We start from the raw sequence: 15,261 nt of genomic DNA, 5'->3' as shown, positions 1-15,261 counted from the left end.
CACCGACATACCGCATAAGAGGTAAGACCTGTTGATAAAGAAATTACAAATTAGGTATAATATAAGCAGGACTGTAACAAAAAATCGTTCATAATATAATGAGAAGACAAAACATCAAACCAAAGAACGTCAAGAGAGGAAAGGAACCAAACCACAAAGCATTTTAAACCATACTTTGCTAATGTCAAGTCAAACGGAATATTAAAGGAAGATTCAAGATGACCCAACCATCTGGCCTTGAGAAGATTCGTTTGAGCTTTACTAATCTGAGAGTAACGTCTCCATCACAGCAAGAGCAGTACCAATGGAAGAAGGCCAGATGTAAAGATGTTGACATCATGTGTATGGCAACACAAGTTCAACAGGAACATCATGAGATAACTAGATACTTTGAAGCGTGTTAAAAAATAAAAAACGAAACATTCTCAGTGGTCAAGGTATGCAGCAGAAGAAACAATTGGCAATCATAACACGAACCTTGATGAAACTAAACAGAATCTAATTTTAATACAAAGGGTAAAATCACATTTTTAACAAAAAGTATAAATCGTTGGTTATTCGTAGAATTGCTATAAATGTATCCAAAAACAAAATATTAGGTACAGTAAAAAGTACGTAAACAAGTAAAGTGATAGTGTAGATGGACAGTGTTTAAAACGATTTAAATCATTACGTTGATTAGCAAATTTATTTCGTTTTACATATACCTCATAGAAATTTTACGAATAACTACCATTCCATATGTTTTATTTCCTATTTTACAAGGGTATGATCTCTAAAAACAAACAGATGTAGTCATTACGTTTTATTTTACTCACTAGATAGCAGGTCACACATTATGAGAGAAGATTTTCGACCTCTGTTTTGATCAAAATCACAAAAAACAGTTACTAAATCATTAAGAAGTTATCGAGTAATAACGACATCTGGTCTTGTTTCACAGCTGGAAGTGTTTGTTGTTAAGCGCAAAGTGTCGCAGTGCAGTATCTGTACTCTGTCCAACACAAAAATCGAATAAATTAATATTTTAAACCTCAGATATAACGGTTAGCCTCCAGAGCTTTGCTTGAAAAAATATAGGGTTATATGTTTTGTCCATTGACGGAGGTCTCTAATCCCAAATTTTAAGTGGATAGCCACACCGTCATCCCATCAGAGATGGCATTTGATTAGCTAATTAAGCAAAGTTCTAATAAACTTTCCACCGTATTTACTGAAGAGAACTTAACCTCGGATTTTGCGTTGTAAGTCTGTAATTTTACCACTAACCCACCAAGGGACCTTGTAAAGAATGTTTATTTGCAATACTTTCACAAAAGAAAATCTTGAAAGAACATTTAATTTTTATCTGTTGTTATAAATATTAGTTGAATGCATGTATTATATTTCTCGCTGGATAGAAGACAAATATGAGGTTTATAAGGCTAAAATTTGTCGTTCCAGTCCCCTCCATGAACACAGAATAGATAGCCTACTGTATAGCTCTGCGATTACCAAGAAATAACTACAATAGTAGCAATAATAATACCACTATAATATATTCACGTGTCTGGGCTTCAGATTTCTCGTTCTAGTTGGTGCGACCTCTACGCCAAAGTATTTTTTATTGTATTGTTGATATGCGTCTCAGAATAAAGGCCTTGGAGCCTATTTGTAGTTAGGAGTGAATTATCACAATGGACAGTATGCCAAGAGTTACTTTAGTGCCTGAAAAATATCCATAAACACCAGCAAATAGAAACTATTTTAAACACTTGTGTTGTTGAGCACTACTGCAGGTAGGCGGCGCCAGTAAACACATCACGAAGCTTTTCTGTGGTGCATGTATATCAGGCTTAGAAGGTGCGAGAGAGACTGCCGAATAAAGAACAACTATGGACAAACGTCATCACAAGGGTAGGAAATCTAGTGTTCTGTGTCCACCACAACAGGTGATACACGAGTGAGGTTTATTAATCTCATGTCCTGGCCTGACATAAATTTTTAAAACAAATGATTTTCTTAATGTTAAGTAACTCCCCCAGTGGCATAGGCGTACGTCTGGGTATAATACCATACATGGGATTTTATGTTTTAACCTTTTGTTCTCATTTCCTTCTACTTATTTGTTTCAACAAAACGTGAATTGAAGGACGTAGAAGTTTTGTTTGTTTCTAAATTTTGCGCAAAGCTATTCGAGGGCTATCTGCGCTAGCCGTCCGTAATTGTGCAGTGTAAGAATAGAGGGAAGGCAGCAAGCCCACACGGCTGTAAGGGTTAGTATATTTGGTGCGACGGGGATTCGAACCCGTGGTTTACAAGTCGAACGCCTTAACCCACCTGGCTATGCCGGACCTTATAGAGATTTTCTTTTCAACTGAAGTAAGTTGATATGAGCCAGTAAGTTCCGTTTGAAAACATTTAGTTAAGTATAATGGTGAAAGTTTCTTATTCCTGTCTTGAACTTGTACTTCGTGTTTTATAATTAATTTGTGACTCTACTGTTATCATGCAGTACATGTAAAATGACTCTTTGACATCACATTTGTTTGGAACGAAAGTTCACAAGCGTTTTTGTGGCATAGTTTGTCATCTTACGGAAGATATTTCTTAGCGTAAAAATGATTGAGGAAACCAGTCTTCCCAGTAGCACGGTGGTATGTATGTGGACTTACAATGCTTGAAAACAAGTTTAGATACTAAATGTGTGCTAAACACAGATAGCCCCTTTCCGGAGCTTCTCAGTTAATAAGAAAGAACAAATTGAACTGTTCCCTTGCAGTGGCGTATAACGAAAATCCTAAAATTCCAATTTCAACATCAATAAATGTTACCGTACTTTAAATAACGGAGTCTAACAAATAAAAGATATGTTTTCTTTCTACTTTTAGAATATTTAGAGGTCTTCCCCAACTCACTGTGTGGGTATGCAACTGATGACCACATGCCAGGGTCATACAATTAATAGGGAGGACACTATACGGACCCTAAGCCATAAAAGTATAGTACCACGCATACCCACATAGCTGTTGGGTTTTACCCCACTTGAAACATTAAGCAAAAGAACGTCTTAATATATGATTTACTACTAAATAACACAATGGTGTAAACTAAGTTTATAGGCCAATTTCTATTTTACAAACACTTTTAATTGACTAAAGTGTCACGTTATTTGATAAAAATAATTTTTTTGTTTTATTATTTACTTTTTATTAGTTTAGGTGTATGATGTCACCCTTATAGTGTTTTCAATAGATAAATAATTTATGTACAACTTGAAAACACTATAAGGGTGACATCATACACCTAAACTGCCCTGACATCTAGTGAAATGTGAATTACATTCAGTAAATAAGATTATTAATTATTAGAACATGAGCTGTTAAATTATTGTGTGGACATTTGTTATTTATTTTATTTCTACAAATAACTTTAATAATATGATAAAAGTATAAAAGTAATATATTTTAAATATCATTTTATGTTTATTTGTCTTTCTGAATTATTTACTATAATATATGAAAAATACTATTAAGCACAATCTACATTACATAAACTAAATGTGTATATTCTTACTGGTTGAAGTATAATATTTATAATTGGTTAAAGATGTAATATTGAAGACATTTTACAATGTTATTCATTGTGACCAACACTTGTTTTAAAAAGTACAGTTTTCTTTCATTGTTTATTGTTTAACTATATGGTGTAATAAGCAACATTGACCACGATATAATATTTCACATTGTTCGTATGTCATTTGAATAAATGGGAAGAGAAACATAGTGTTCTAATTAGTAGTTTTAAAATCTAAAATACATTATTATACTTGTGTTGTGAATTGTTTGCATATTTCTTTTATCAGTCAGTAAGTAAAATACCACTGGTATTGTTATTTGAACAATAAACAGAGATGCGAGGAATGTGAAAAAAGTATTACCTCTTGTCTATTGTTGGCTTTGTTCTTTCGAGGACTAGCCTGCAATGTGAGAAAGACACAGATGAACTGTACAAAGAGATGGGTCGATATGCAAATAATTAAACGTGTTAAAAGATAGAAATAAATACAGTTTCATAATATCTTATTATAAATGAAGCTGAAAGTTCATTCTCAATCCCATATCTAAAGGTTTTCTTGATAATTTGTATAGTAAAACTACTTACACTTATGAAATACTATTTAATAGTGGTATAGATATGTCTCGTACACAATGATTTTTTTAAAGATAAATTTAAGTATGGGATTTGATATAACTAGATTATGAGACATTAAAGTTCTTAATATAATTGTAAAATGATACTAAATGCATAATGAAAAATATTTGAAAATACAGAGAATTTACAATATAAATCATCTAAGACTAGAGGGTTTGTTTGTTTGTTTTTGAATTTCGCACAAAGCTACTCGAGGGCTATCTGTGCTAGCCGTCCCTAATTTAGCAGTGTAAAAATAGAGGGAAGGCAGCTACTCATCACTACCCACCGCCAACTCTTAGGCTATTCTTTTACCAACGAATAGTGGGATTGACCGTCACTATATACAACCCCACGGCTGGGAGGGCGAGCATGTTTTAGCGCGACGCGGGCACGAACCCGCGACCCTCGGATTATGAGTCACACGCCTTACGCGCTCGGCCATGCCAGGCCTTAAGACTAGAGGGAAAACAGGTAGTCATCACTACCCACCGCCAACCCTTGAGCTACTCCTTTACCAATGAATAGTGGGATTGACTGTAACATTATAATGCCCCCACGGCTGAAAAAGCAAGCATGTATTGGTGCGAGTGGGATTCGAACTCGCGACCCTCAGAACGCCTTAACCCATCTGGCCATGTCGGGCCCTTTTATTGATAAGCAGAAAACAACGTTTCTACCTTCTTAAGTTATCTTTGTTAACCTGACGATGACCTCGGAACGTTGTTTTCTCCTTATCAATAAAAGTATTAATACCCATACCAGCCGTTCTGAGATACATTTTTATTTCAAGTGGGGTTTCCGTCATGAAGATTTTTTTTTTCTGTTGCGAAAGAAAGAAATACATTTGTATAATTTCGGTGTATGAAAACTATAAAAACAATAAATAAAATAATAAAGACATTTTTGTTTTTTCTTAATAATTTGCTAAACTGCAATTCAACAAACATAACATATTCTTCAGAATATTGGTTAAATTGTGGTGAATTATATATTGGTGAAGCAAATCGTTTAAAATTAAAGATAAATTTATACAAACTCGTCATACGTAAGGTCCCCAAAACAAGGAGCATTTCATACTTACAAACATTTTAATGAAAGTATTTTGAGAAAATTTTAAATTCAGAAAGAATCCTGTTTTTCACGTTTCCAATCTTTTGTCCCGGTATAGCCAGGTGGTTAAGACGTTTGACTCGTAGTCTGATGATCGCGGGTTCGAATCCTAGTCGCACCAACATCCTCGCTTTTTCACCCGTGGGAGCGTTATAATGTGACGGTCAATCCCACTATTCGTTGGAAAAGAGTAGCCCAAGAGTTGGCGGTGGGTAGTGACGACTAGTTGCCTTTCCTCCTGTCTTACGCTGCTAAATCAGGAACGGCGGGCGCACATAGCTTTCGCGTAGGTTTTTCGCGAAATTTAAAAACAAACAATAAAAGTGTTAATAGCCATGCCAGCTGCTCCCTGTTGTTATTTCTTATGGGCTTATTTAATAATTTATTTAAATTGTTGTGTTTGCTTCTTGATAAATAATTTTATTATGCTTAGATTATTATTTACTGTGTGTTTGTATTACATGTGTTTTGGATATATGCAGAGTGTCCCAAAAACATGTATACACACTTTAAATGATTATAACTCAAACTTTCTTATTTTACAGATACAACGGATTTGAAGTAATGGAAGAAGTAAAACTAAGCTTTGATAAAAGGAAAGTTATCTTAAAGTGTTACTGGAAGTGTGAGAACGTAGCTGAAGTGTAAAGACGGTTTTAGAAAGGAATTTCAAACATATCCACTCACCATTACTCGTATTAGAGACACGTTTCAAGCAAATGGAACTGTTCAAGACGTCCATAAAGGGCATTCTGGAAGCTTGCAGTCGTCCACCAGTTCCACACGAGAAGCAGAGCTGTGGGAAAGTCTCCACCGATCTCCAAGAAAATCTATTCGGCAAACAGGAATCCCAAAATCGAGCGTCCATCGCATATTGAAGCACGCTCATTGGAAAAGTTTTATTCCAGCATTAGTCCACACCCTCAATGAAGATGATTCTGACTGGATTTGGTGAGTGGTACCTGACAAAAACTGTAGAGGATGCACAGCTTCCAAAAAGATTGTCTGTAGCGATGAGGCCGCATTCAAGTTAAGTGGCTCAGTTAATCGCCACAATTGCACCTACTGGGCTCATCAGAACCCGCCTGTTACGGTTGAACACCACGTAAACTTACCACTGGTTAACAGTGTGGTGTGGATTATCAGCGTTGGGCATAACTAGACCATTTTTTTTTTTCGAAAACACAAACACTGGTCTCGTTTATTTGAACTTGTTGCAAGAATCTAGCGTGTCACGCATTCGAGAGCAATTTGGAGATGAGGAGTTTTTTTTTTCCAGCAAGATGGAGCACCTCCCCACTACCATCGTAATGTGAGGGCCTATCTTGACAAAACTTTGCCGAACAGATGGATTGGGCCAAGAGGTAGCAGTGAATTACCCCCCCGTTCACCAGACCTAACATCTCTGGACTTTTTTTTTATGGGGATACGTCAAAGATAAGGTTTGTAACACAAAACCTGCAAACATCAATGAACTGAGAGAAGCAGTTGAAAGAGAATGCGCCCAAGTACCAAATAAAATGATTCGTTAAATCTCACCGCGCTATCAGCGGTGCCCGGATCAGAACGGTCATCAGTTCGAACACCTGCGATAACTCAAAAGATTCTACAGTTGTCTTCTTAAACTTGGATTATAAAACCTAGATATATCTTAATAAACATTGTATTTATAATCACTCAAGTGTGTATACATATTTTGGGACACCCTGTACACACACGTATCTATTACTGCGGACGATTCACTCTCTCTCGTCGTTTGGGTATTAATATATACCCAGAAGGGTCAAGTGCACTTGGCCTCTTCCTTTTCTTTGTTTATCTGAACTGTTTAATGTGTCAATAAATATTACATGAGAGCCAGAGTAACCCGCACTTGCTCAGGCCCCTATCAGTGCAATGTTCATGCATCATTCACCAATGTATTTGGTAAGAACATATCATTTCTCTTTTTTTATATGCAAAAACATAGAAATATGTAAAATATTTTCTCAACCCAAACGAGCCGTTTTTGCATATAAATTTCTCAACAAGTGGGTTTCTCGACATCACTGATATCATTTCTCTTTACAGTTCCATCAATCGCACTTCCATAATAGGGATCAGCTAAAATATTTACGTAAATTACCTTTCAATGTTTATTTTCAAGTTCCTCACTAATGTGATGTTTAGTTCATAGGTGGCCTGTTTTTATTTTATTTCTTTAATTATTAGTTATTAATCTAATGTATACCGGCTCGACATGGCCAAGCGTGTTGAGGCGTTCGACCCGTAATCCGAAGGTTGCGGGTTCGAATCCCAGTCGTACCAACATCCTCGCTCTTTCAGCCGTGGGGCGTTATAATGTATCAGTCAATCCCACTATTCGTTGGTAAAAGAGTAGCCCAAGAGTTGGCGGTGGGTGGTGATAACGGGCTGCCTTCCCTCTAGTCTTACACTACTAAATTAGGGACGGCTAGCGCAGATAACTCTTGAGTAGCTTTGCGCGAATATTCAATCTATCGATCTCACATAATAGTTCATTTTTTCTCCAATTTTTATCAAAATGTTTTATTGTTCTTCGTAGCAGTCTATCTACTATTATTGACATGTTTGAATATTTATGCATAAACTTTGGTGACGCAGATCTAGGTATTTTATACCATCGTGAGTAATGTATTTTGTGTTGTCACTACGGGTAATTTCCGTTATGATTTGGTTTGTTTTGAATATCGCGCAAAGCTGCACGGGGGGCCATCTACCCTAGCCCTCCCTAATTTTGCAGTGTAAGACTAGAGGGAAGGCAGCTAGTCATCACCACCTACCGCCAACTCTTGGGCTACTCTTTTATCACTAAATAGTGGGAGTGGCTACCACATATAACGCTCACAAGGTTAAAAAGGTGAACAAGTTAGGTGGGGCGGAGATTCGAACCCACGATTGCGAGTCTAGCGTCCTTTACAGTAAATGCCCGGCACAGCCAGGTGGGTTAAGGCGTTCGACTCATAATATGAGGGTCGCGGGTTCGAATCCCCGTCGCTCCAAACATTCTCACCCTTTCAGCCGTGGTAGCGTATTATATGACGATGAATCCCACTATTCGTTGGTAAAGAGTAAACCCAAGAGCTTACACTACTAAATTAGTAACAGCTAACGCAGGTAGCCCTCATGTAGTTTTGCGCGAAATTTCAAAACAAACAAACCTTCACAGTAAGGCTGTCAATTTTTCATCCCGAGTTCATGATCTGTATTTTTATTTTTTATACACGCATCGCGATTTTGAATTTTTTAACCAACTTTCGTTAATTGTTATTTAGCGCTAATTTAACCACCTAAATACGTTTGATGTAATTTACAACGTTACTACTATTTATATATGCAAATATAATTTGAACCATCATAAAATATATTTATCTGTACATTCAAAGTTGCTGCTAAACCAGTTTTTCCTATAGTCTTAGAATTAAGTATAATAACATATAAAAATTATATTCTATGAACATTAATTGCTTATGAAGAACGTTCCTTTAAACAAGCATGAAAAAAAAAACAGATACGTGAACTCCGACACAGTCAGTGTACAACAAAAGATGGTTTATTGATAAATAAGCACGAAACTACACAATGAATCATCTGTGCTCCGCCCACCACGTACATCTAGATTTATAAGTGTGAAGACATGCCGTTGTACCGCTGGAGAGATATAAAAGATGGACTTCACATGTTTATTGTCCTTGTTGACAGTCCTTAAGTCTGTCGAGCCCCGCGGACTCCCTTTTGCGAAGGTTACGGTGACATGCTTACTTCATTGCTTTGACAGTATTAAAAACATCGTGTTGTTCATATATTTTACTAATCGTTTCAAATATCTCATTTTCATAGTTCCTCTATTTCTTCGTGAGAATTAATTAAACATGTAATATATATAATATTTGTTTGTTTGTTTTCCACAAGTTGTAAAGGCCAACACGTTGTCCAAACTTGATACATTCATCCTGCACCATTTTACCATTACTTGTACTTTAGTTTTATATTCATTAACAATTTTCACGACTTACCAGATGCTATTGAAATTCAAAATTAACCTTTGCTGTTTCATTTTACTACACAGAAATACAAAATTACTTATGGGCCTATTATTTAAGAAATGGAAGGTTTACTCAGGACACAATTAAATGGAAAGAAAAAAGACAGATATAGATAGAACCTTGTTTGGCTTGATGAAATCAGTAAATGGACTGGCGATTAGAAGCTTGAACTAGGAAAATAATTTTATGCGGGAATAGAGAACAGTAGAAAAACATGATCCTCCGTCCACCTTCTAAACTGGTGAAGACACAATGATTATTCCATTTTAGAATATTTTATGGACGATGTCATTTATAGAAATGATAAATGAGTTAAGTTTTTTTTTCAATTTTTATTCTCTCCCACATTCTGAAATTACAATAGAAAACATAGAAAATTAAACTACTTTTATCAGTTATGAAACCTAATCATAAACAATTTTGAATTTTATCTAAAGTTTAACATAATCTAGCACAAGATGGCGGAGTATGCTGATAATAAAACTTTTTTTTCTCTTTCTTTATTGTTATAATTGTTTATTTTTAAAGCACAAAATTAGACCGTTTGAACCACGCAATTAATAATATTTTTACCAAGATAACCACGACGAAAGACCTAAAGCTTTTTTTTTTTCAAACTTATTGTTTGTTTGAATAGATTTAAGCAAAGAGGTACCAAATGGGCTCTCTGTGCTCCGCCCACCACGGGTATCGAAACCCTATTTTTTATATTTTTTTTATTTGTTTTAAATTTCGCGCAAAGCTACACGAGGGCTACCTGCGCTAGCCGTCCTTAATTTAGCAGTGTATGACCAGAGGGAAGGCAGTTAGTCATCACCGCCAACGCTTGGGCTACTGTTTACAAACAAATAGTGGGATTGACCGTTACATTATAACGCCCCTACCGCTGAAAAGGCGAACATGTTTAATGTGACGAGGATTTGAACACGCAATCCTCAGACTTGCGATGTGAGTCAGCAGACATTCCGCTGTGCCACTCGTGGGGGATGATGAAATTAATTATTATAAACTTTCAAATGTACATTATTTATTGATATTTCTAGATAAAAACTCTAATGTATTTTGTGTAATATTTTTGATAAAAACATCAGATCACGTAGACTTTAATTTTTTCAACATGAATTACTGTTTGTTGCTATAATTTCTAATTTACATGTTTATAACAATTTAATTTTATTATATGCATACGTACTGATATATCTTCAACCCTTCTGTATAAGAAAACACAGGATCGAACCTCGGTCATGACAAAAACTAGTCCTTAGTAGGAGTATCCTGACAACGGCATCCTGACGAAATGATTTAGTATTTAGTAAGTTTTATTATTTAGGTACACTAATAAAAAATTAGATGTATAATAATAATTAAATTTTAGGTAATCATACAAGGTAGTATTTTTCTCGCCTTCTACTGGAATAAATCAGAAAGAAAAATAATGATAAAATATTTTATAACCTTTTAAAAATTATAGTTAAATCACTAGTTTCCCGCCATCTGCCGGAATAAATGAAAAAGAAGAGTAATTATAAAGTATTTTATAACATTTTAAAAATTGTAGTTAAATCACGAAAACTTACACGTCACATGAACATGTTTTTATTTTATACCTCTTTAAAATTATCTTCAGTTTCTAGATTTAAAAAATCGAAATTTTATTTTTGGGAACCAAGTTTCTTTCTCTACACTGTAAATTAGACATTTATTCACTTTCGAATGGAAACAAAATTAGTAAATCATAAATATCGCAAAACGAAAACAATTCCAGAATTATATTATACTGAAACTCTTCCCAATTTGATTGCAAGGAATGAAATAAGATAGAATACGGTATCAAAAGCTAAGACGAAATGAATTTTCCTTAATAAGAGAACTTCAAAAGTTTCCGATAGAGGGCAGCAGTCCCACTGGTCATATTCTAAAATGTACGTTTGTTTGTTCGGAATTTCGCGCAAAAGTACGCCAGTATTGTCTACGCTAACTGTCCCGAATTTAGCAATGAAACACAGCTAGGGAAGGTATCAAGTTATCACTACCCATCGCCAGCTTTTACTTACTTTTTTACCAACGAGTAATGAAATTGAGTATAACATTATAGTGTCCCCATTATAATGGCTGAAAAGGGCAAGCATGTTTGGCTGGGACGAGATTTCGAGCTCGTGAACTTCACATAAGGAGCCACGTGCTCTAACTTCCTCGCCATCATTTTAATACATTTTACAATTATTAGACTCCATAACATGTTCCATACGGAAGTGAAAATGCACAACCGGTGTGTATGGTATTAAAAGTTTCATTTTCAATTTTTGGGTAAGAATACTTTTTTTTAAAATATCAGTTCCCATAAAACGTGATATTAATAACCAATGACTGAAATAGATAGCTCAGTAATTTTATTGTGTTCTTGGAGTTAGCTCAGAAGTTCTTTTGTAATCCTTCATGAAACTAAATGAAAAGTTTTGCTATATTCTCCAATTAGGTTTGCTTGTTTTGAATTTTCACGCAAAGCTACACGAGGGCTATCTGCGCTAGTTATTCTTAATTTAGCAGTGTAAGACTAGAGGGAAGGCAGCTAGTCATCAACACCCACCGCCAACTCTTGGGCTACTCTTTTACCAACGAATAGTGGGATTGACGGTCACTTTATAACGCTCCCACGGCTGAAAAGGCTAGCATATTTGGTACGACGGGGATGCGAACCCGTGACCCTCAGATTACGAGTCGAACGCCATAACCTGCCTAGCCATGCCGGGGCCCTCCAATCAGGTTAGACGTTTCTCTCTAAACAATATTAACTAACACTTACTGTCTACCCCAAAGTAAAACTCTACCAAACTGTATCTGATGCTGTTAGAATGAGCCGTGTTGAAATTATAGAAATAAATTTATCTGCCAAATGTCTACTTTACTTTTGTAAGTTTCTAGAAAATATATCTGGAGGAATCAATAAAGAATAATGTTGACGCAATTGGCTGTTTACAATCTGGTTGTTTACAATTTGGCTGTTTACAATCTGGTTGTTTGGTAAAATTTGTTTTGAAAAAACAACAACAAAGTAATTAGTCTCCTGATTAAGTTATTGTTATTTTCTTTGTAAACGAGCATTATGGTTGTAGTTCATTCCAAAGCATAACGTAATTAAAGAAACTTTCTCGTAACAAAACAAACAGCAGATGGTTGAATTACGCTTCGGATAATGACAGAAACTTTCACAGACGCATCATATTTTTGGAAACTTGACATTCCCACACGTTAGTTAATTAAGATACAATAAACTTTAGAGAGTTTAAAAAGTAGAACAAATAATGTGCTGCAGAAAGATTATGATTGGGTGAACTAATCTCCACGTATTTATTGATGTTGATGACGTCTTTACAGGGTATGAGTGTATAAGTTTCAGAATGAAGCTATTATAGTCTCTGAGCATGCTAACATTCACAAAGATTGGATGTTGTCTTTATAGTTTTTCCATCTCAATTTCTGTGGTCCTCTCTTCTATCATATGTGCTAAATCTTGATATCCTACATTGAGTGACGGGATTCGAACCTTCAACTTGCACATTGTGAGTTGAGAGCCACAATCATCAGTCCATGACAGCCCTTGATGCAAAACCAATCGTAATCAAATCACTAACTTGTATCGTGAGAAACTTGATGATTATTTAACCTGTTATTTATTTTCGTCAGCTTTTTCTATGTTCTAATTGACCGACTTACTGAAACAGTTATGTGGAACTTGAGAACAAATCGTTGTTGTTAACTCTACCCTTAGCAACAACTCATGCTTGGTTTGTTTCTCTGTAAGGTCGTTTATTCTCGACAAGAAAACCATGACGTCATGAGTTAAACAACTTTGACAGACTGCTGCACGTGGGATTTGGTGCCGGTTTTGATGCCCAGTGGCCTAAGGAGGACAGTGAAAAAAAAAAAAGGATTGAAGCAAACAGCAGACACAGAAACAGTAGATATGCAAGTAAGGATCGTCCGGAGTTGCTGTTGAAAACCTGGAATGTTTCTAGTTTGTGACTTAAACTTATTTATTATTATATGACGAGCTTTTCAAATAAAAAAGTGCTAAAATTGTTCAAAGTTAACCCAGTCTCAGTGATACCCATAATATCAAAATCATCAGCTTTTCCCAGATAGGTATTGATAGATAAAATAATAAACTAATTGGTTGGAACAGGTCCATCTCACATGGGATCTTTTCATGATGTTGGAGTAAAATAGATGCCTCTGTTCTCATTAATTACAGTTGCAGAAGGTTCTGTCTCTGCTTCTAGAGGTGAGAGTGGGAGACTTTGTCCAAAAAATATAAAATACATTAAAATTACTCTACTTTTCTTTCTAGAATGATTTCAAATTGTAATATGAAACTATACTCATAACAGTATACATCCATTTACAATTAAACTTTACTTTTCTCCCCGTTTGACTACCCTTTGAACTGTAACTACTATTCGTGCCATTATAAGTTGCATCACTCAATATGCACGTAGCTCTCATTATGTTATTGAATTACACTACCCATGAACTACTTACTACCTAGTTGCTTGCATTCTTGTCTTGTAAAACATTTTTATTACATTATTATTATTTATTTCACCTAATCTAATCTTAACTAACCTTACAAAATCCCTATTTTTACATTTTAATTACCTTTAGAGTATTGAATAAAGAATAAACAGGAAAAACAAGAAATAAAGTACTTACCCAATTAATTTTTTTTCTTGGTGTCAAATGTTGAGAACACTTAAGCATATTTTTATAGTAATGATTGCAATGTACGAAATATTTTGTTAATTAACGAATACAAAGAACATAGACTAATAACATGCAAAAGGAAGATAAGTTTCTCAAACAATTACAATATTTCTGGCTTTCTAACTATGCAACAAAAGCTGTTACAAATTCACCCAAGTTACCTGTCATGATTCCGATGGTAACAAATGTTGTATTGTAAGAGAAACTGACACTTGTCTGTAACTTAATACAAAATGTCATAGAATAGATCAAACCTTGATATTCTATTAGTTACAGGTAAAATGTAAAAACAACTATTAACAAAAGAGGATGTGACAGGTGGGTGCAGTAAGAGGGGTCTGATATTCTATGACAGCTTTGTAACCATACAAAATTGAAAATTATGAAAAATTATGTTTTGTCTGAGCAATCAAGATTTTATAGTGAGTAACTTTAATTTTGTACTTTATGAATGTGTGATGGATAAAACAGATGAGAAAAGATGTCTAGAAAAGTGTCACACTCGGAGAAACACAGTATTTTTTAAATATTGCCCTGCAAAATTAAGATTATAAAACTTAAAGTATTAAAATATAGATTATTAGTTGAAACTTTACACTCTGTTAATTCATTTAATGATGTCAAAAAAGTTCATTAATAAATTGTGAACATAAGACACTAAAACTTTGTTTCATGCACAGTAAAGGATACCCAGGGCAAAAGGGTTAAATCTCAAATTCATATTAACAAATTAAAAAATAGAAGTTTATCTAAAACAAACAAGTAGAAACAATAGAAATCAAACACAAGTTAAAAGTGATATTAATTTGTGATCAGTCATGGTCCAAAGTTTGTTACATGAAGAATGATTTAAAAAACACATGTCTATACAATAGAATGCCAACTGAGAAAGTTAGCATAGTGCTAGAGTGGCAGAAGTAGTTAGCAATGCCAGTAATAAATGACACAATATGATTGATGGAGGGTGGTCACATGATCAGCACATGTTCTGAAATGGTAAGAAAATAAAGGAGTAGAAAAGACTGGTGCACTGATAGCAAACATTTTTATAGCAATGCTTAAAGGGCAAACCAGGACTGAAATAGCTTTGGGTGAGAGGAAGTAATGTTGTTTTGGAAAAAGACATCAGTAGAAAAAGATGTTGCAATGG

The 15,261-nt window shown here is 34.9% G+C and overlaps 1 long non-coding RNA gene across 1 annotated transcript; it reads left to right on the top strand.

Moving 5' to 3' along the window:
- Positions 1-1,457: 1,457 nt before the first annotated feature.
- LOC143243418 (uncharacterized) lies at positions 1,458-13,351 on the top strand. Its single transcript, XR_013024521.1, has 3 exons — positions 1,458-1,896; positions 5,832-10,662; positions 13,153-13,351. It is a non-coding gene; the product is annotated as an uncharacterized LOC143243418 (long non-coding RNA).
- The last annotated feature ends 1,910 nt before the right edge of the window (positions 13,352-15,261 follow it).

Source organism: Tachypleus tridentatus, unplaced genomic scaffold (genome assembly GCF_004210375.1).
Source record: "Tachypleus tridentatus isolate NWPU-2018 unplaced genomic scaffold, ASM421037v1 Hic_cluster_2, whole genome shotgun sequence".
Taxonomy (NCBI): domain Eukaryota; kingdom Metazoa; phylum Arthropoda; class Merostomata; order Xiphosura; family Limulidae; genus Tachypleus; species Tachypleus tridentatus.
This window is presented reverse-complemented; position numbering and strand designations above follow the sequence as displayed.